Source organism: Schistocerca serialis, chromosome 4, assembly GCF_023864345.2.
Source record: "Schistocerca serialis cubense isolate TAMUIC-IGC-003099 chromosome 4, iqSchSeri2.2, whole genome shotgun sequence".
NCBI lineage: Eukaryota > Metazoa > Arthropoda > Insecta > Orthoptera > Acrididae > Schistocerca > Schistocerca serialis.
In genome coordinates this window covers 600,792,386-600,812,915 of record NC_064641.1, presented here as the reverse complement: position 1 = coordinate 600,812,915, position 20,530 = coordinate 600,792,386, and the positions used below count along the sequence as shown (strand labels likewise).

Sequence of the window (20,530 nt, the reverse complement as noted above, 5' to 3'; positions counted from 1 at the left end):
TACTTGAGTTCAGAAAGGGGTCCACTACTCGGGAACACTCATCTTCAATAATTTGCCAGCAAACATAAAAAATTTAGTTACAAATAAAGATCAGTTTAAAAGGAGCCTGAGAGGCTTACTAGTGGTCAAATCCTTCTACTCCATTGGCGAATTTTTTAATAGAAACAAATGATGTATATATTCATACTATTAGTATTGTTATTGCGGCCTTAAAAAAATATAAAAAAATTGACATGTTCCACATCCACGAGGATCCCCTCAGTACGGATCTATGGCACGAAAAGCTAATCTAATGTAATCTAATCTAAAGAGTGATGGAGGGACGTGCTGTTTCATCATAGGCCGCGTGGGAGAGGGTGGTACCAGGTCCTCTATTAACAAACCCGCCAAAATGTTCGACTGCAGTACCATGATTTCATTAACGAGCCTAGAAATAGAGCGACAAACCTGTCATAAACAGAGATAAGTCCAAGGCCTCCCCGATCCAGTGGCAGGGTAAGAGTTTCATATTTGATCTTGAAAAGCATACCTGAGCTCACAAAGCATCCGAAAGCCTTGAGAGGATCATTCCCCATAGCTGATTGCACGCAATGCCTGACCAGACACTGTGTAACAGTCGTCGGTAGTTGTGAGTAGCAGTGTGTCGTACATCGCCAGTGAATCAATGCCAAGGCATTTTCTGGTATCTCTGAGCTGTAGGGGGGTGTCACAGTTAACAGGCAGACCGACCACAATATTCATCACCAGTGATTTGGTGACGATGATACGACTACATGAGCCCATGTCATATGTAGAGACCCAATCCAGTGTGTTACCAATGTTTTCGCCATTGTGGATCACAACCACCAGGTCGTCAGCAGTAGATTGGAAGGTGTGACCAAGAAACGTCATACCGTTAGTCGCAGGGGTAGGGTGCATAATAGTGGTTCAAGGGCCACAACATAGAGAAATGTAGCCAGATGGCAGTCTTGGCATACAAATCGGGAAATCGTGTGGTGCGGCGTAGGTCGATCATTAACAATCACCTTGGAGTATGCAATACGGAGGAGCGGCATCATGACAGTGATACATGGCCAGGGGAATCATACATGTTGGAGTACTGCTTCCAGATAGTCATGGTCCACGTGATCAAAGACTTGACTGAAGTCAAATGACACCAACGCACCCTTCATGCCCTTGCCAGTGCGATCAAGTCATGATGCTCACTGAGTGCTGTCTGAATGTTATTATTACATCGTATCGACGTATTATCGGCTGAATTAACTTTATGTGAGATCTGGTATAAACGTTCTACCAAGTCTGGAAAAGATCTTGACATCACAATTCAGGAGCGTCAGCGGGCAGAAACTTTGTATCCGTGAGCGACCGGGCATTTTTTGAATTGGTATAATCATCCATTCCACAAAGGTCGCAGGGAGCGGTACGTCTGTATATTCCAGTTCGTGACACATGTCTGTCCATCAGGTGGCTAATAAATATTGAAAAGTCCTGTAAAATTCTAAGTGGAGGCCGTCCCTTTACCATTTCCTGGGTAATGGTGTCGTAAACCGTCTGAGACCGTCTGCTAATGCAGTTGGATCAGGAGTCTGAACTAAAAAAAGCCAGAAAAATAGTAGTGTAATGTTGTGCCTATGTCGTGTTGCGAGGAGAGACGACAGACGTCCGTGTCGATTGATGTGTTAGCGCTCTTCGTGACTGTTTACCTTCGTGAAGTACATGGAACATAGACGGATTTCACTTGCTATCCTATACTGCGTTCTCGATCGAAGTAACGTCCCCTCGAGTTGGAGTCGCGTGTGGGCGATGATCTGAGCTCTAGCATGGTGAGTCGACGTTTGTCGTTCTCGAGATAGCGTCATAGTACCATGTCTCACAGTACATCGCCGTAGAAATCGAGAGTATGTCTGCGCCAAACTGCGTGGTCTCGACCATAGTGTGCCTGCATTCGTCGTAGGGCCTATCTGAACGCGATTCAGAAATCCGAACATTATTGATGCAAAGTAATACACAAAAACCAGACTACAAACAAATCTGTAAACAGATGGAGATGATACAACACCAAGATAATAGGTGAAAAAAGGTAATACAAAATCTCAACTAGAATACAAACTGTAATGTAAGTAAATGGTATCAGTCATAGAAAGGCGTTTTCTTTCACTGGAAGCACGAAAGTTCTAACCACTGGTGTGTATGTCTTCCAGAGGAATATATCGACGAATTTATTAAACACACACATGAAGTATGGGGACACTACGGAGTAACAAAGTGTACAGACAAGATTTCCAAACTTTGTTACTTTCCTGATTTACGACGACGTGTTTCAAATATTATAAAAGTGTGCTATTTGCGGAAGAACAAAACCACCCAATATGTCAAAGTTTACAGAACTACACCCCATACTAACCAAAGCTCCACTGGAAGTGGTTTCTCTGGATATCGCGAGGCCATATCCTAGAGCAAAAGAAGGTGTCAAATACATAATAGCTCTTTATGATATTTTCACAAAATACAGCAAACTTTATGCTATCAAAACCATTACAGCCAGTAGCGTCATAAGGGGTATCGAAGAGGATTATTTACGTAGAGTAGGGAAACCCAAAGTAATATTAGCAGACAATGCAGCCTATTTCATAGCAAGAAAATGGAAACAATTCATGAATACACAGGGCATATCTTGGTAAGTTTTTTCCACCCAGAAGCAAGTCCTGTGGAGAGGGTGTTCAATGAATTCAATAGATTTATAAGGGCTTACGCTCATAATAAGCATCCACGACGGGTTGAATATGTGACTCCATTTATGCAAATAGTAAACAATCTCCCCCACTCTTCCACAGGTTTCACTCCTAATGAACTGATGTTTAACACAAAGCAAACTGACGAATGGGTATCACCCATACGAAAATTACCTACTAAAGAGTTAACTTTACAGGATAAAATTAAACGAGCAATAATTACGCTGGAGAATAGAGCAGAATACAGAAAGAGAATATACAACAAAAAGTTAAAACGAGTTACACATTTTTTTTTAGGGCAACGAGTCCTATTAAGAACACATCCCAAATCGACAAAGATCGGTAAGCTAAACAAAAAATGGCAATTACTATACTCAGGGCCATATATTATTGCAAAAATACCTTATCCTGGAATTTATAGGTTGGTATATGAAAGAACGGGGAGAGACAAAGGTCTCCACTCTCACAAAGGCTTAAAAACTTTTCACGAGTAGTGACACAATATCACAGCAGTGTTCTTGTCATAAAATATATTTATAAGTAATTTCATAGTTTTATAAGTAAAAAATTTTATTATGTCTTTTTTTGAATGAAATATGTATAGATTTAAATAATTTTCTTGTTTCGTAAGCAAAGACAAAATATTTGACTAGAAGGAAGTGTAAAAACACAGCATCACGCGAAGCGAAATACAAACTGGAACAGCGTACGACTCAGCTGTGCGCGCAACAATGGATGCTTACGTCAGTACTAGGGAAAAGACATTGACCTTGCGCTAGCGCAATAGGCTAACTCGCGGCGCAACTAAATAGAAACGCGAAGCTGGACAAGTATCAAGCCCAATTTCAAAATAAGTAATAACGCGTAACAACTATATTTACTATCGGGGAATAAAAGAATATAACATTACATTCAGGCCTATATCAACATGAGAAGTTGCGTCAGTACTAAAATATATACATTGTAGCTAGAATTTAAAGAAATCATTACAATGAAAGATACAGAACGTGTTAGGTAACAAAAGGATAAGATACCGTAGGAGATGTCAAAGTAACTTTCTTTGCAGGGTAAATGAATAAAAGGAATACAAATGCAAGTAAATAAATATATAAACAAATAAGAATGAAATATGAAGTGGCTGCAAACGAAGGTGATGACCGAGTATATGCGTGGCCTATGAGCTACGAAACACAATTAGTTTTTAAGTTAGTTATAAGTTTTTTATATTGCAGCGACCACTGCATCGACACGGCACAGAAGAAGAGATTTACGACGGGTGTTATAGGAACCAAATGAAAAACGGGCCGCACCTCAACGAAATGATTTAGTTATTAGTACGTCTATATGTATATTTTGGTCATCAAGCAAATGAAGAATAAGAATATACATCGTCGCAGTGCAACTACAAAAAACTTACCCGTACCTACTGATTACAAAGTGCACATAAACACGAAGGCATATTACCTCAAATAAAACTAATCAATTCATATCGCGTCACATACGAATATAAACGACGACATTTCCACATAATCGTAAAGAGATAAGTACGACGTAATGCAAAAACTTTTGCGTTACGAACACAAAGGTACACGTAAAAAATTATAATCAACACAATGGTATATAGTACATGAGTCGTTAATACGTTTCGGTTCTATGAAGAGGGAGTTCCCTGATAAGTGATTTAAGAAAGGACGAATAGCATTTCCTTAGTAATCCATAAACCAGTAGAATAGTATTCCTTATTCTCTCCCCAACGCAGGAAGCGGCGACAAAGCGTAGTTAAGCCAGCAACGCAAAATATAGAATCCTGATGTAAATGTCTTTCTCTGTTTCTCCCTAGGAAAATATTAAACTCTCATAACTGATGTATGCATGACTGGAAAATAAAATGTGGATGCATTAAATGCATATATAGTAGCACAATGTAATGGAATGTAAATAAGTTACTTATATGAAACGTCCTGGCAGATTAAAACTGTGTGCCCGACTGAGACTCGAACTCGGGACCTTCTAAGTTACTTATATTTGTGTAAAAAGAGTTTTTTTAGGCTAACCAACAATCTATACTAACCGGCAACTGTAACTGAAAAAGGAATTTTGTAATGTTTTAGTATTTAATAATTTTCTACGTTTGATACAAATAATGGGTGGAATGTCAGCCTTAGACGTAAGCCATTGTAATATGCAGTGTTATGTCAAGAGTTTATGTGATTTTATGTGTATATCGAGCCATATGTAAAAGATGAACTTGAAAAACTAACACAAAAGGAGAAAACCCCAAGGATTAAAAACAATTCTCACGTCAAAGTGAACGACGAAATAGACACTGGTATCCAAACGCGTACACAATAGTGCAACGAATCAGTTGTGGTAATGTCATGCTACGCAACGTCTGATACAATTGTGCAAGCATCACTTACCTTGTCGTCGGGTGTTGATGTGCACTATTCACCCCACTGACAATGTGGATACGACTGAGAAGATCCTTCCCGGGGCGTATCAAAGGTGAATTACCTGCCGCAGCATCGGTTCTTGGAGAGTAAACACACATGCATCGCACTCACAATGGGAGACCACGCCACAGCAAATTATTCGACAGATAGTACGGCACTCTGTGTGAAAGTGCCACTAAAGCGGGAGTGGAAGCGCGACGACTGCACACAATGCGTGGAGCATTAACTGCTCTTGCGCAGCCAACTAACATATTTCGTGCACATGCGCCCAGAGACTAGCAATGTTGCCAAAAGGACAAGTAGCCGCTCATGTAAATACTTAATGAACTATCCGTATATAAGTTATGTATTTCCTGTAAGATAATGTGTAAGCAAGACAAACTGACACCTCCAACCCAAAATACAAAGAAACATACGCCGACAAATAAACATCATTGTACCCCTTTCGGCAAAATTTAAATTTAAGGTGTACGAGTGCATACAAAAAACTGTGCACCTCCATTGCATGTCACCGCACAGTGTGGGGGCAATTGTATAGATACATAAGGAAAACAACCAACAAGCTACGACAAAAATTTAAAACCAATGATAATAATCATTAGCGCGGCCGCTGTAAGCACCGGAAAATGTATAATTTGCTAAGCCGGAAGGCGAATAAAAAATGATAAAAACTCCATTTTTTTGTCAATCATTAGAGAGACTCTGTCTTTAGTTCTCGTGGCGAGAAGACATTTTTCTTGTAATACAATGTGTCGTCCGAATAATAATCCTATGAAAGTATTAAGTTTGAAAGTTCGTTTTTGTGCAAAACCACGAAAGTTTTCTTTTCTTCCGCGCATTATGCCAATGTCATGTCAACAAGCTGCCTGCATCAGAAGAGGAAGTTCCATTAAGAATTAATATTATACACACGGTCAAGAAAGAGAAAAACTTATGGGGAAGAAGACGAATATAACCAAGGGTACCAGACTCGACGTAAGTTAACGACACCACTGGCTCAAAAGTGAAAGACAATTTATTCGCTGCAAAATTAATAAAAATCAAATATGTCAATAGTATAATTAATTTGTTCAATTATATATATACAGGGTGAGTCACCTAACGTTACCACTGGATATATTTCGTAAACCACATCAAATACTGATGAATCGATTCCACAGACCGAACGTGAGGAGAGGGGCTAGTGTAATTGGTTAATACAAACCATAAAAAAAATGCACGGAAGTATGGTTCAAATGGCTCTGAGGACTATGGGACTTAACTTCTGTGGTCATCAGTCCCCTAGAACTTAGAACTACTTAAACCTAACTAATCTAAGGACATCACACACATCCATGCCCGAGGCAGGATTCGAACCTGCGACCGTAGCAGTCGCGCGGTTCCGGACTGAGCGCCTTAACCGCGAGACCACCGCGGCCGGCACGGAAGTATGTTTTTTTAACACAAACCTACGTCTTTTTAAATGGAACCCCGTCAGTTTTGTTAGCACATCTGAACATATAAACAAATACGTAATCAGTGCCGTTTGTTGCATTGTAAAATGTTAATTACATCCGGAGATATTGTAACCTAAAGTTGACGCTTGAGTACCACTCCTCCGCTGTTCGATCGTGTGTATCGGAGAGCACCGAATTACGTAGGGATTCAAAGGGAACTGTGATGGACCTTAGGTACAGAAGAGACTGGAACAGCACATTACGTCCACATGCTAACACCTTTTTATTGGTCTTTTTCACTGACGCACATGTACATTACCATGAGGGGTGAGGTAAACGTACACACGTGGTTTCCGTTTTCAATTACGAAGTGGAATAGAGTGTGTCCCACTGGAAACGCCTCGACGTATGTGGTATCAGCATGATGGTGCACCTGCACATTCCGCAATTAACACTAGGCTGACCCTCGACAGGATGTTCGACGGGCGTTTCATAGGACGTGGAGGACGCATAAATTGGCCAGCCCGTTCTCCTGATCTTACACCTCTGGACTTCTTTCTGTGGGGTACGTTAAAGGAGAATGTGTACCGTGATGTGCCTACAACCCCAGAGGATATGAAACAACGTATTGTGGCAGCCTGCGGCGACATTACACCAGATGTACTGCGGCGTGTACGACATTCATTACGCCAGAGATTGCAATTGTGTGCAGCAAATGATGGCCACCACATTGAACATCTATTGGCCTGACATGTTGGGACACACTCTATTCCACTTCGTAATTGAAAACGGAAACCACGTGTGTACGGTTACTTCACCTCTCATGGTAATGTACATGTGCGTCAGTGAAAAAGACCAATAAAAAGGTGTTAGCATGTGGACGTAATGTGCTGTTCCAGTCTCTTCTGTACCTAAGGTCCATCACCGTTCCCTTTGGATCCCTACGTAATTCGGTGCTCTCCGATACACACGATCGAACAGCGGAGAAGTGGTACTCAAGCGTCAACTTTAGGTTACAATATCTCCGGATGTAATTAATATTTTACAATGCAACAAACGGCACTGATTACGTATTTGTTTATATGTTCAGATGTACTGACAAAACTAACGGGGTTCCATTTAAAAAAAACGTAGGTTTGTGTTAAAAACCATACTTCCGTGCATTTTTTTATGGTTTGTATTAACCAATTACACTAGCCCCTCTCCTCACGTTCGGTCTGTGGAATCGATTCGTCAATATTTGATGTGGTTTACGAAATATATCCAGCGGTAATGTTAGGTGACTCACCCTGTATATATATGGTGTTACAAAAAGGTACGGCCAAACTTTCAAGAAACATTCCTCACACACAAATAAAGAAAAGATGTTATGTGGACGTGTGTCCGGAAACGCTTAATTTCCATGTTAGAGCTCATTTTAGCTTCGTCAGTATGTACTTTACTTCCACGATTCACCGCCAGTTGGCCCAATTGAAGGAAGGTAATGTTGACTTCGGTGCTTGTGTTGACATGCGACTCATTGCTCTACAGTACTAGCATCAAGCACATCAGTACGTAGCATCAACAGGTTAGTGTTCCTCAAGAACGTGGTTTTGCAGCCAGTGCAATGTTTACAAATGCGGAGTTGGCAGATGCCCATTTGATGTATGGATTAGCATGGGGCAATAGCCGTGGCGCGGTACGTTTGTATCGAGACAGATTTCCAGAACGAAGGTGTCCCGACAGGAAGACGTTCGAAGCAATTTATCGGCGTCTTAGGAGCACGGAACATTCCAGCCTATGACTCGCGACTGGGGAAGACCTAGAACGACGAGGACACCTGCAATGGACGAGCAATTCTTCGTGCAGTTGTCGATAACCCTAATGTCAGCATCAGAGAAGTTGCTGCTGTACAAGGTATCGTTGACCACGTCACTGTATGGAGAGTGCTACAGGAGAACCAGTTGTTTCCGTACCATGTACAGCGTGAGCAGACACTATCAGCAGCTGATTGGCCTCCACGGGTACACTTTTGCGAACGGTTCACCCAACAATGTGTCAATCCTCATTTCAGTGCAAATGTTCTCTTTAAGGATGAGGCTTCATTCCAACGTGATCAAATTGTAAATTTTCACAATCAACATGTGTGGGCTGACGAGAATGCGCACGCAATTGTGTAATCACGTCATTAACACAGATTTTCTGTGAACGTTTGGGCAGGCATTGTTGGTGATGTCTTGATTGAGCCCCATGTTCTTCCACCTACGCTCAATGGAGCACGTTATTATGATTTCATACGGGATACTCTACCTGTGCTGCTAGTACATGTGCCTTTACAAGTACGACACAACATGTGGTTCCTGCACGATGGAGCTCCTGCACATTTCAGTCAAAGTGTTCGTACGCTTCTCAATAACAGATTCGGTGACCGATGGATTGGTAGAGGCGGACCAATTCCATGGCCTCCACGTTCTCCTGACCTCAATCCTCTTGACTTTCATTTATGGGGGCATTTGAAAGCCCTTGTCTACGCAGCCCCGGTACCAAATGTAGAGACTCTTCGTGTTCGAATTGTGGACGGCTGTGATACAATACGCCATTCTCCAGGGCTGCATCAGCGCATCAGGGATTCCATGCGACGGAGGGTGGATGCATGTACCCTCGCTAACGGAGGACATTTTGAACATTTCCTGTAACAAAGTGTTTGAGGTCACGCTGGTACGTTCTGTTGCTGTGTGTTTCCATTCCATGATTAATGTGATTTGAAGAGATGTAATAAAATGAGCTCTAACATGGAAAGTAAGCGTCTCCGGACACATGTCCACATAACATATTTTCTTTCTTTGTGTGTAAGGAATGTTTCCTGAAAGTTTGGCCGTACCTTTTTGTAACTATATATATATATATATATTTGCACACCAAACTTTAAATGGTCATGGTGGTGTCGTACGAGCGGCGCGACTGTTTCTGGAAAGACACGTGAACGATTGCGACGTCTGTCCGTGCCAGAAGATGCAGTCGATGTTGATAAGCCTTATACCCAGCACTGTGAGTACCATTCCACGAGCCCCACGGAGAGGATATCGTCCAGCAGTATTCCTTCCTCTAGAAGTACAGCGTCACTGCTGCCTGTGAGAGACTGTTCACAATCCTTTTCAGACGTTCAGGAGGCAGTCCTCGGACGGAGCACGCGGCCGTTTCTTGTGCTTTTGTGGGGAACGCTGTTTGTGAACGTGTGTTTCGGAATCCGAATGGGGGTGGGTCTCTTCGAATGCCCTGTTATCAGGAAGAAAGGCTGCAATCAGCACGACCTGTGCGTCATGTCCATCTTCTCATCCGTACTGTCCTACAAGGCCAGCCGTTGATTGTCTCCTGAACGGGGCTCCGTCGTAGCGGATGGGTCCAATAATTCTAACTCCACCATGTCCGTCCCGTCAGGAGCGTCTGTTTGACGAGTGTGGTCGACTTCGTATGGGGCAGCCGCCTGTTCATCCTCTGCATAATTGAGGGGAAGGGTCTTGATCGTAGGGCGAGCCGCAGCTTCACCTTTCGGAATTTGAGTTAATTGCCGTTCTAGACACGTCGACCTAACACGTCCTTCATGGCTGTCCGTCGTACATAATAATCGTCCTACAGCCGCCAGTGATGAAGTATAAGGGCACTTGTTTCGTCATTTCAGTTCTAGTCCGTCGAACCCCTTTAACGACCCGGTACGTAGTAGAAGTAGTCCATTCTTAGGCCACGTGGCTGACCACTTCGCCGTAAGACTGGAAAGCCGCATCGCCGTAAGATTGGAAAGCCGCAGCCGGCCACGGTGGTCTCGCGGTTCTAGGCGCGCAGTCCGGAACCGCGCGACTGCTACGGTCGCAGGTTCGAATCCTGTCTCGGGCATGGATGTGTGTGATGTCCTTAGGTTAGTTAGGTTTAAGTAGTTCTAAGTTCTAGGGGACTGATGACCACAGCTGTTAAGTCCCATAGTGCTCAGAGCCATTTGAACCATTTTTGGAAAGCCGCAGTAGCGACGTCCGGTGGAACTTCAAAAGGGAGATCGAAAACAAGTAGCGTACGGTAGCTGAGTCCCCCGTGATCGACAGACTACCCATATGGCCATCGGAGTGTTGTTTACATTTTCGCGTAGACGACATTATTCGTAACAGAGTGGTGAACGCTTATTATGTTCTGTGGATCAATTTTAACGTCGTCACATATAAAACATTCAGCTTTGAAAACTCGCGACTGTGCATAATCGAGCTGAAAACTGATCTTTATAGTGAAATTAGAATTACATTAATACCTTCAGCTGCTAACGGGCGTCCGGCCGGACTGGCCGTGCGGTTCTAGGCGCTACAGTCTGAAACCGGGCGACCGCTACGGTCGCAGGTTCGAATCCTGCCTCGGGTATGGATGTGTGTGATGTCCTTAGTTAGTTAGGTTTAATTAGGTCTAAGTTCTAGGCGACTGATGACCTCAGATGTTAAGTCGCATAGTGCTCAGAGCCATTTTAACCATTTTTTGCTAACGGGCGTTGATGTATATGAAAATCTGTGCCCCCACCGGGACTCAAACCCGGGATCTCCTGCTTACATGGCAGACGCTCTATCCATCTGTGCCATCGATGGCACAGAGGATAGCGCCACTACAGGGACTATCTCGCGCATGCCTTCCGCGAGACCCACATTCTCACCTTATTTGTCTACACGCTACATTCGTAGTGTCCCAGCCCAAACAGTCATTACTCGTGGAAGACATTCTTACCAAGTCCGGTAAGAGTCCGGGCAATTTGTGTGCATCCGCATGGAAGAAGGTCATGACCGGTGTCGCCAGAACTATATAGCTGAAACACGATTATGAAAAAAGTTGATGGCTGTTAACAAATTAGAACATCTAAACTTTTCATTTACCTTAATTTACTAATAAGATACCTAAAACATTATTGTGATCTACTTTCAAGAGCGTGGCCATACCAGTGTACGTGTACTGCGGCAGTTGACCAATTATCGTCTTTGTGTTCATTTACATCATGTTTATTCTTATTATGAAATCAGTATACCAGCGGAACACGAGCGAGCACAATCGAATGGAAACCGAAACCGATCGAATAGTGCCCACTTGCACTCAGCTATCGCATACAGCATATGGATATGGTTCCGAAAGAACAGACACCATATCCATATGAGTACATAGAACTTTATAGTGGTTTGTCTATATGAGTGTGCCACGTTATGTCGGCTGTGATGGACTCTGAACTAGCGGCGACGGCGTAGTAAACAACTTCGTGCTTACACGACTCCGCGAACGGCACGTAAAAGCACGTCCGCGCAGGTCCGCCACTGACGGCTGTTTCTTCAGCGCTACTGATGCAGCTAAGCATAGCGTTTTTTCTTAAAAAGAAAGAAAACTTTAAATGTAGTAAACACAGATCCGCATAAAATTTCAACGCCGATTTTTTCCGGAAACTTGTGGAAAAAGTTTAGAACAAGCTGTTTCTCGCCACTTTTTAATGGTGCTCCACAAGCGTGTTTCACTACGGGGCGAGAAGCAGCGTCAACCATTTTCACACGGAATATTAACAGCTCTACAATCGGAGCACAACGGTACAGGGACTGCGATTTTTTAAATGAAAACTACATAGCTGAAACATGATTATGAAAAACGTTGATGGCTGTTAACAAATTAGAACATCTTAACTTTTCATTTACCTTAATTTACTAATAAGCTACCTAAAACATTATTGTGATCTACTTTCAAGAGCGTGGTAATACCAGCGTACGTGTACTGCGGCAGTTGACCAATTATCGTCTTTGTGTTCATTTACATCATGTTTATTCTTATTATGAAATCAGTATACCAGCGGAACACGAGTGAGCACAATCTAATGGAAACCGAAACCGATCGAATAGTGTCCACTCGCACTCAGCTATCGCATACAGCATAGAGAATTCTCGTTCGCTTGTGGTCGCTCCTGTGTAAACCAGACTTCACGATCCTATCATATACAACATGTGCAGACAATGGGGCAAAAAAATTTTGAACCCAGCGTTCAATTTTGATAATACACTGACGGAGCCGGCCGCGGTGGGCGAACGGTTGTGGGCGCTACAGTCTGGAACCGCGCGACCGCTACGGTCGCAGGTTCGAGTCCTGCCGTGCGCATGGATATGTGTGATGTCATTGGGTTTAAGTAGTTCTAAGTTCTAGGGTCTGATGACCTCAGAAGTTAAGTCCCATAGTGCTCAGAGCCATTTTTTTGAACACTGACGTAAAAAAATCGCAGTGACGAGAAGGAGCTGTGCAACATAAATGAAAATTGGTTGGCGTGTTTCTACATCTGTAAGACGATGTCAATTGAAATTTAGCACAAATCGCATGAAAGTGACGCTAATAGTGTCACTATGAGGATGGAAATCATGTTTGCATTAAATACACATTTTAACCATTGTGAGCGTTAGTTACTTTGAGACTGAATGTGGTGCGTTGATTGTTGCTCAAGAATTCCTTTAAAGGCGACATTACTCTACAGTATTTTTTGGTGTTGCGATTGTTTACGTCAGTGTAGATTATCCATCACATCACTGCAGTGCCATTCTTACGATATATTTTGTCATTAAAAAAAAATTCAAATGGCTCTGAGCACTATGGGACCTAACTTCTGAGGTCATCAGTCCCCTAGTACTTAGAACTTTACCAGACTGTAGCGCCTAGAACCGCTCTGCCACTCCGGCCGGCTATTTTGTCATTCACGGCGTTTTCGAGTGGTGTAGTATCCATGTCTGAAGTAATGAAGATACTTACGACATGTTCATGTCCAATTACTAAGAACGTTTCTTTATCAACTTTTAATGCATACATTAAGAAAGGTGGTGGTTACCTTGATCAGTTGCTTTAGCTGCTAATCTGGTACATGGAAGGAGTTGTTTATACTAACAAAAAACTAAGTTTTCATTTTCGGCAGTTAACTCCTTATCCCAAAGTACTAAATTTAGGATCTTCTGTCATTCAGAGAATCTTCACTCAAATGATTTAGAACACAGCGTACGCAAATCCGTACGTAATCCTATTCTGACATGCGTGGAATCTCTTCCGACAACGAAATTCCCTCATTTCATACACAAATGGAACGGGAAGAAACGCTATCATGTGGGAACACGGTAAGTACCCTTCGCCCTGCACTTCGCAGTGGTTTGCAGAAAATCTATGCAGATGTAGAGTCCGTTTTTCCACAGAGCATGGCGATTATTAGTTTCAGTTTTGAGGCGGCGAATTAATCTGGAACTGAAGCAGCCGGGTACGTACAAAACGTTATTTGATTCCATTCTGTTCGTAAATTTTTACCATTATTCGTTTGCTTCCATGTTGTGAAATACGAAAAATACATGAGTCCCTTTCTAATATATCCGAAAACCAATCACTATTTGACTACGTATTTTCTCTAGTTCGACTTTTTTCGCCTTTCAGTCTCTTTTCATCGTATTGGTACCTATTTCCCGTACCTATTATTCTAGAGGATTAATTCCTAGTGTTAACATTTTATTCAAAAACACGAGTCACCCGAAATAAAATCAGAGCTATTCTTTTATAGAAACAGATATCTGTGACGAAGCTCTTCAGAGGCTTTCGAGGCTTAGCCTATGCAAAAATTTGAAGAAAAAGTACAACTAGAATATAACAAGACGTTGAAAACAATTTAAGTTTGTTTTGTACGTTACTAAACTTACATTCGATCCGTCCAAAAGTTGGCAGTTCACAGATTTATGCAGGCTAACCAATTTTAACGGTTCACTGGAGGCTTCTAGGAACAGCATCTTGCTTTGACGCGGCAGCCGGTAGTCAAGTGTGCTGTGGGAGAGTGGCCTTGAGGCTTGCTTGAGCTGCGAAACTGTATTCCGCGCGCGTAAGTCCAGGTTTAGTAGTACCATTCGTGAGTGCATGCGATTAACTCATTATGTTACGGTTAGTGCCGAAGAAACAGTTATATCTTTATTTCGCGAATTAGATGACAACTCATTTTGGAGCTAAACTTACGAAACCAAGTCGCTTACAAAGATAAGCTATTCACACTACACTGAAGACATTAAAATATTTGATGGCAAACAGAACAGAAAATTTCAATTTTCTTGGAATAAAAAGTATCCTCGGCTTACAAGATGCTCTGCTAACAAATTGTATTGTTATACTTGTATTTTGTTTGATGCGTCTGGAATAGAAAAAGAATAGACGTGAGCTTCTTTCGAAGTATGTGTAACAAAACATTTTGGCAGAAAAGTCGAGAAACAACAGCATTCAAGAAGGCACCTTCAGAATCACGGCAGTTTTCAGTTCTTGGGTCATGGAGAAATTGAACATTCATTTTCTGAAGGAGACAAACTTCTATTCATAAAATATAATGCGGTTGTAAAAAAAAAAAGATTCGTAATCGAGAGACTTATTGATATTGTTTGTATCTTGGGAAAGCGAAAGTTCGCATTCAGAGACCACTCTGACGATGAAAGTTCTGGAAACAAGAGAATTACTTAGAATTACTTGAACTTTTGTCTAGACAGAAGTTTATTCATGATCACTTGCAGGAGCACGTCTGGGTTCAAAGGAACATAAAACACAGTTCAAAAGGAATTGATTTAGTCGATGTCGTTAGTGATGGAATTAAAGAGAGTTAGAATCATACAAGTTTGTTGCAGTGCAAGCAGATAAAACCCTGGATATATCTTGTAAGTCACAAACGAATATTCTAGTGATAAAATTGCTCATGTTTTATCAGAAATTGTACTCAGTGTACTTGATGTCTGAGGCATTGCTTAAAAAATAATGAACCAACTTTGATGTAGCCTCAGTAATATCAGTTAAACATGGTGGTGTCCATAACTTTGTTACACAAAAATATCCACGAGCTATATTTTAGCACTGTTATACTTGCAAACCTAATCTAATGCTGTTAATAATCATCATCAGTTTTCTGTTATATTAGCAGGTCCTTTGCCTCTCCATTTTCTGCGATCCATCGCAGTTAGGCTTTTCATTTGCAACTTCGTAGCATTCCATTCATTTTTAGAAAATCTACAAAGAGAACACAACTCTTAGAAAATAAAAGATTCAGATGGCCTAAAACATGTACTAAATGCTGGAATTCAATTCAGGAGCTATTTTGTCAATATATCTTAAATACAATGAGTTTAAAGCATTTTCCAGAGTATGACCGCAATTGATGTGGACTGAGATGCAGAGTCGTTCTACAGTGCTTGTGGTTTTCTTAGCAGTCTTACTAAAATTCATTTCCTTTTCTTGCTTTGCCTTTACACAGAAATATTAGTGTGTGTTGACCATCTTTATGGACTTCTTCAATACAAAATTGCGTATGATACTATGTGCAATGCTGAAATCAAGAAGACATCTGTTTGTTAAAAGATATTCTATCAGAAAAACTGTGAGCTCACCTATTAAGAGCTGTAGCAATAAATTTCACGGTGAAATATGTGTTAGAGAATATGACTTGCAGTTCCTTAAAATGTTATCTTATGAGATCTTAGATAAGATGATAGCGCAAATTGAAATGAGTTTTGGAGACCTTCAGAATATTCAGTTTATGGAGTGGCTTGATAAGAACCAGTTTTGAAATTATAGATCAAATTTTCCAGCAATAAAACTAAATTGCTTTCATACAACTTACCCATTATACAACAAAGAACGACTGGAAAATCTATTGGAAAATGAGTTAGGAAACATTTATACTGACAAACATAAAAACTTACCACTTGCAGACCTTAAATTCTTTATGGGCAATGATCTTGAAAATATTTATAACAAAGTTACAAAGCTTATCAAATTGATTCTTATATTGCCTGTCACTATAGCTTCTGAGAGAAGAATTTAAAATTGCCTTTGCAATTCAATGACAAATATAGCTTAAGTTCTCTCTGCATAACAGCCATAGAAAAGAAACTGGTTAAATAACTCACAAGTGATCAGAAATTTAAAGATAAACTGATTGATAACTTTACTACCAAGAAGAATTGATGCACGTCTGTATAAAAAGATAGAAGGTAAGCCTTCCCGCAGTTAATTCATTAGCTTCGCCTCTGACAGATACGTTGCTGAAATTTCCACCAACATCTCCATTCCACCCATGATATTTCATGTCTAGTGGCACTTCTTACAGCCTGCCTCATTAGGGGTGAAGGAATGGGTAATGTACTTTCTATCTGACAAGACGCTTCACCATCTTCAAAGTAAGTGCGGAGTAAGAACTTTTTCCGCGCCTATGTTTGCGGCGCAGTTGTGATGATATATGAATCCTGGTTTGGGATTGCATCACCCATTTACAGTTCCATAAGAATCTATCGTTCCAGCATTCACTCTAGTTTCAGTACACATTTACTCATAAGGGACTAAAAAGTAATGTTTATTCGGGTGTGCTGCACCATATAATTGAGAAATTTGCATGAGTTTTAGTACATAACCACTAACTATGAAAACTTCAAGAGCGCGAGGAGGAGTACTGTAAATGTTCTCCATATATACGATACAGGGTAATGAAATACAAACATAGTAAAACAAGAAAATCGCGAAGTGACCACTCCAGATGAACTGGAGAAGCATTAGCACAGCAAAAGCGTAACGAAATATTAGGATCGACACAGTACTCACTGTGAGTGACTGTTTTCTACTCTTGTTTATTGTATCCGTTACCATTATAGAACAACCCTTTCATTCGAGATAATTGTCAAGACGTCACCGCTAAGCGCGTACTTACCGTTTGTCGCACAGGCTCTGCACGTCTTCCACAATAACCCAAAGCTCGTGGAGTCTCCTGCACATCTACAAGTGTGACGTGAGTCCCCCTAGCCGCAAGTCCATCACGTGACGCTATCGCGTCTCTGCCACTGCACAGCAACTACGTCTAGATTAACGGGGAAGCACGTTTCTTTCGCAATCGTCAGTGCCGCCAACCCAGTCAGCTTATCCGGTAGTGTGATATCAGCATCTACAGAAAAAAAAGGCGACTACATCCAGTGCATAATGATACACACAGAGTCGTCTCCAGCTAATTTTGCGCCTGGGCTAACAAGGGAACCTCCCCATCGCACCCCCATCAGATTTAGTTATAACTTGGCACAGTGGATAGGCCTTGATAAACCGAACACAGATCAATTGAGAAAACAGGAAGAAGTTGTGTGTAACTGTGAAAAAATAAGCAAAATATACAAACTGAGTAGTCCACGGGTCACATATTCAACATAACGGAGTCCGTGGGTTCAGGAGCGCCGTGGTCTCGTGGTAGCGTGAGCAGCTGCAGATGAAGAGGACAGAGGGCCATGGTTCAAATCTTCCCACAAGCGAAAATTTTACTTTCTTTATTTTTGCGTAGTTATTATCTGTCCGTTCGTTCATTGACGTCTCTGTTCACTGTAAAAAGTTTAGTGTCTGTGTTTTGCGACCGCATCGCAAAACCGTGCGATTAGTAGACGAAAGGACGTGCCTCTCCAATGGGAACGGAAAACATTTGATCGCAAGGTCATAGGTCAACCGATTCCTCCACAGGAAAACACATCTGATATATTCTATACGACACTGGTGACGGCATGTGCGTCACATGACAGGAATATGTTGTCGACCGACCTAATTTGTACACTTGGCGAATGGGTAAAAAGATTCTTCTACCTTGCCCGATTTAGGTTTTCTTGTGGATGTGTTAATTACTCCCAAAAAAGCGATGAAAACATAAGAGTTTGTCACATAAACTGGAAATAAAAAATTAAAGTTTTCACTCGATCGAAGTTTGAACCAAGGTCCTTTCGTTCCGCAGCTGCTCACGTTACCACGAGACCACGGAGCTCCTGCTGTCCCAGCATCCTTGATGTTATTTATCTTCCCATGAACTACTCAGTTTGTATATTTTGCTTATTTTTTCTCAGTTCCACACAACTTCTTCCTGTTCTCTCAATTGATCTGTGTTCAGTTTTTCAAGGCCTATCCACTGTGCCAACTTATAACTAAATCTGAGGGGGGTGCGATGGGGAGGTTCCCTTGTAAGTAGCGTGTCTGACGCTCTAACCCGCTCCACCAATCCACTCCCCCCTGCCACTTTTCGTCCCAGTGCAATAATGTATTGTTTAGGCAGATGTAACAGAAGGAGGCACATTTCGGACTACCTAACATATCAAAACCAAAATTTCTGTTCCGACACTGACAATGTTGAGTGTTTATAGATAAAGTTGAAGGCAATCGCGAAATGCGTTTTAGACAGGTACATGCCGAGTAAAACTGTGAGCGACGGAAAAAACCCACCGTGGTTCAACAACAAAGTTAGGAAACTACTGCGAAAGCAGAGAGAGCTTCACTGCAAATTTAAACGCAACAAAAACCTCTCAGACAAACAGAAGCTAAATATGTCAAAGTTAGCGTAAGGAGGGCTATGCGTGAAGCGTTCAGTGAATTCGAAAGTAAAATTCTATGTACCGACTTGACAGAAAATCCTAGGAAGTTCTGGTCTTACATTAAATCAGTAAGTGGATCGAAACAGGATATCTAGACACTATGGGATGATAATGGCATTGAAACAGAGGATGACACGTGTAAAGCTGAAACACTAAACACCTTTTTCCAAAGCTGTTTCACAGAGGAAGACCACACTGCAGTTCCTTCTCTAAATCCTCGCACGAACGAAAAAATGACTGACATCGAAATAAGTGTCCAAGGAATAGAAAAGCAACTGAAATCACTCAACAGAGGAAAGTCCACTGGACCTGACGGGATACCAGTTCGATTCTGCACAGAGTACGAGAAAGAACTTGCCCCCCTTCTAACAGCAGCGTACCGTAAGTCTCTAGAGGAACGGAAGGTTCCAAATGATTGGAAAAGAGCACAGGTAATTACAGTTTTCAAGAAGGGTCGTCGAGCAGATGGGCAAAACTATAGGCCTATATCTCTGACATCGATCTGTTGTAGCATTTTTGAACATGTTTTTTGCTCGCGTATCATGTCATTTCTGGAAACCCAGAATCTACACTGTAGGAATCAACATGGATTCCGGAAACAGCGATCGTGTGAGACCCAACTCGCTTTATTTGTTCATGAAACCCAGAAAATATTTGATACAGGCTCCCAGGTAGATGCCATTTTCCTTGACTTCGGAAGGCGTTCGATACAGTTCCGGACTGTCGCCTGATAAACAAAGTGAGAGCCTACGGAATATCAGACCAGCTGTGTGGCTGGATTGAAGAGTTTTTAGCAAACAGAACACAGCATGTCGTTCTCAATGGAGAGACGTCTACAGACAAAGTAACCTCTGGCGTGGCACAGGGGAGTGTTATGGGACCATTGCTTTTCACAATATATATCAATGACCTAGTAGATAGTGTCGGAAGTTCCGTGCGGCTTTTCGCGGATGATGTTGTAGAATACAGAGAAGTTGCAGCATTAGAAAATTGCAGCGAAATGCAGGAAGGTCTGCAGCAAATAGGCACTTGGTGCAGGGAGTGGCAACTGGCCCTTAACATAGACAAGTGTAATGTACTGCGAATACATAGAAAGAAGGATTCATTATTGTATGATTAAATGATAGCGGAACAAATACTAGTAGCAGTTACTTCTGTAAAATATCTGGGAGTATGCGTACAGAACGATTTGAAGTGGAATGATCATATAAAATTAATTGTTGGTAAGGCGGGTGCCAGGTTGAGATTCATTGGGAGAGTCCTTAGAAAATGTAGCCCATCAACAAAGGAGGTGGCTTACAAAACGCTCGTTCGATCTATACTTGAGTATTGCTCATCAGTATGGGATCTGTACCAGGTCGGGTTGACAGAGGAGATAGAGAAGATCCAAAGAAGAGCGACGCGTTTCGTCACAAGGTTATTTGGTAAGCGTGATAACGTTACGGAGATGTTTAGCAAACTCAAGTGGCAGACTCTGCAAGAGAGGCGCTCTGCACCGCGGT

General features: G+C 41.7%; 1 protein-coding gene across 1 annotated transcript in view; it reads right to left on the bottom strand.

Annotated features, from left to right (window-relative positions):
• Nucleotides 1–17,499, bottom strand: part of LOC126475380 (cyclic GMP-AMP synthase-like receptor) — a 268,982-nt gene extending 251,483 nt beyond the window's left edge. Inside the window, exon 1 of the mRNA XM_050103204.1 lies at nt 17,345–17,499. The gene's annotated coding sequence lies outside the window, so the exon portion shown is untranslated. The remainder of the gene's footprint in view (nt 1–17,344) is intronic.
• Between the last annotated feature and the right edge of the window lie 3,031 nt (nt 17,500–20,530).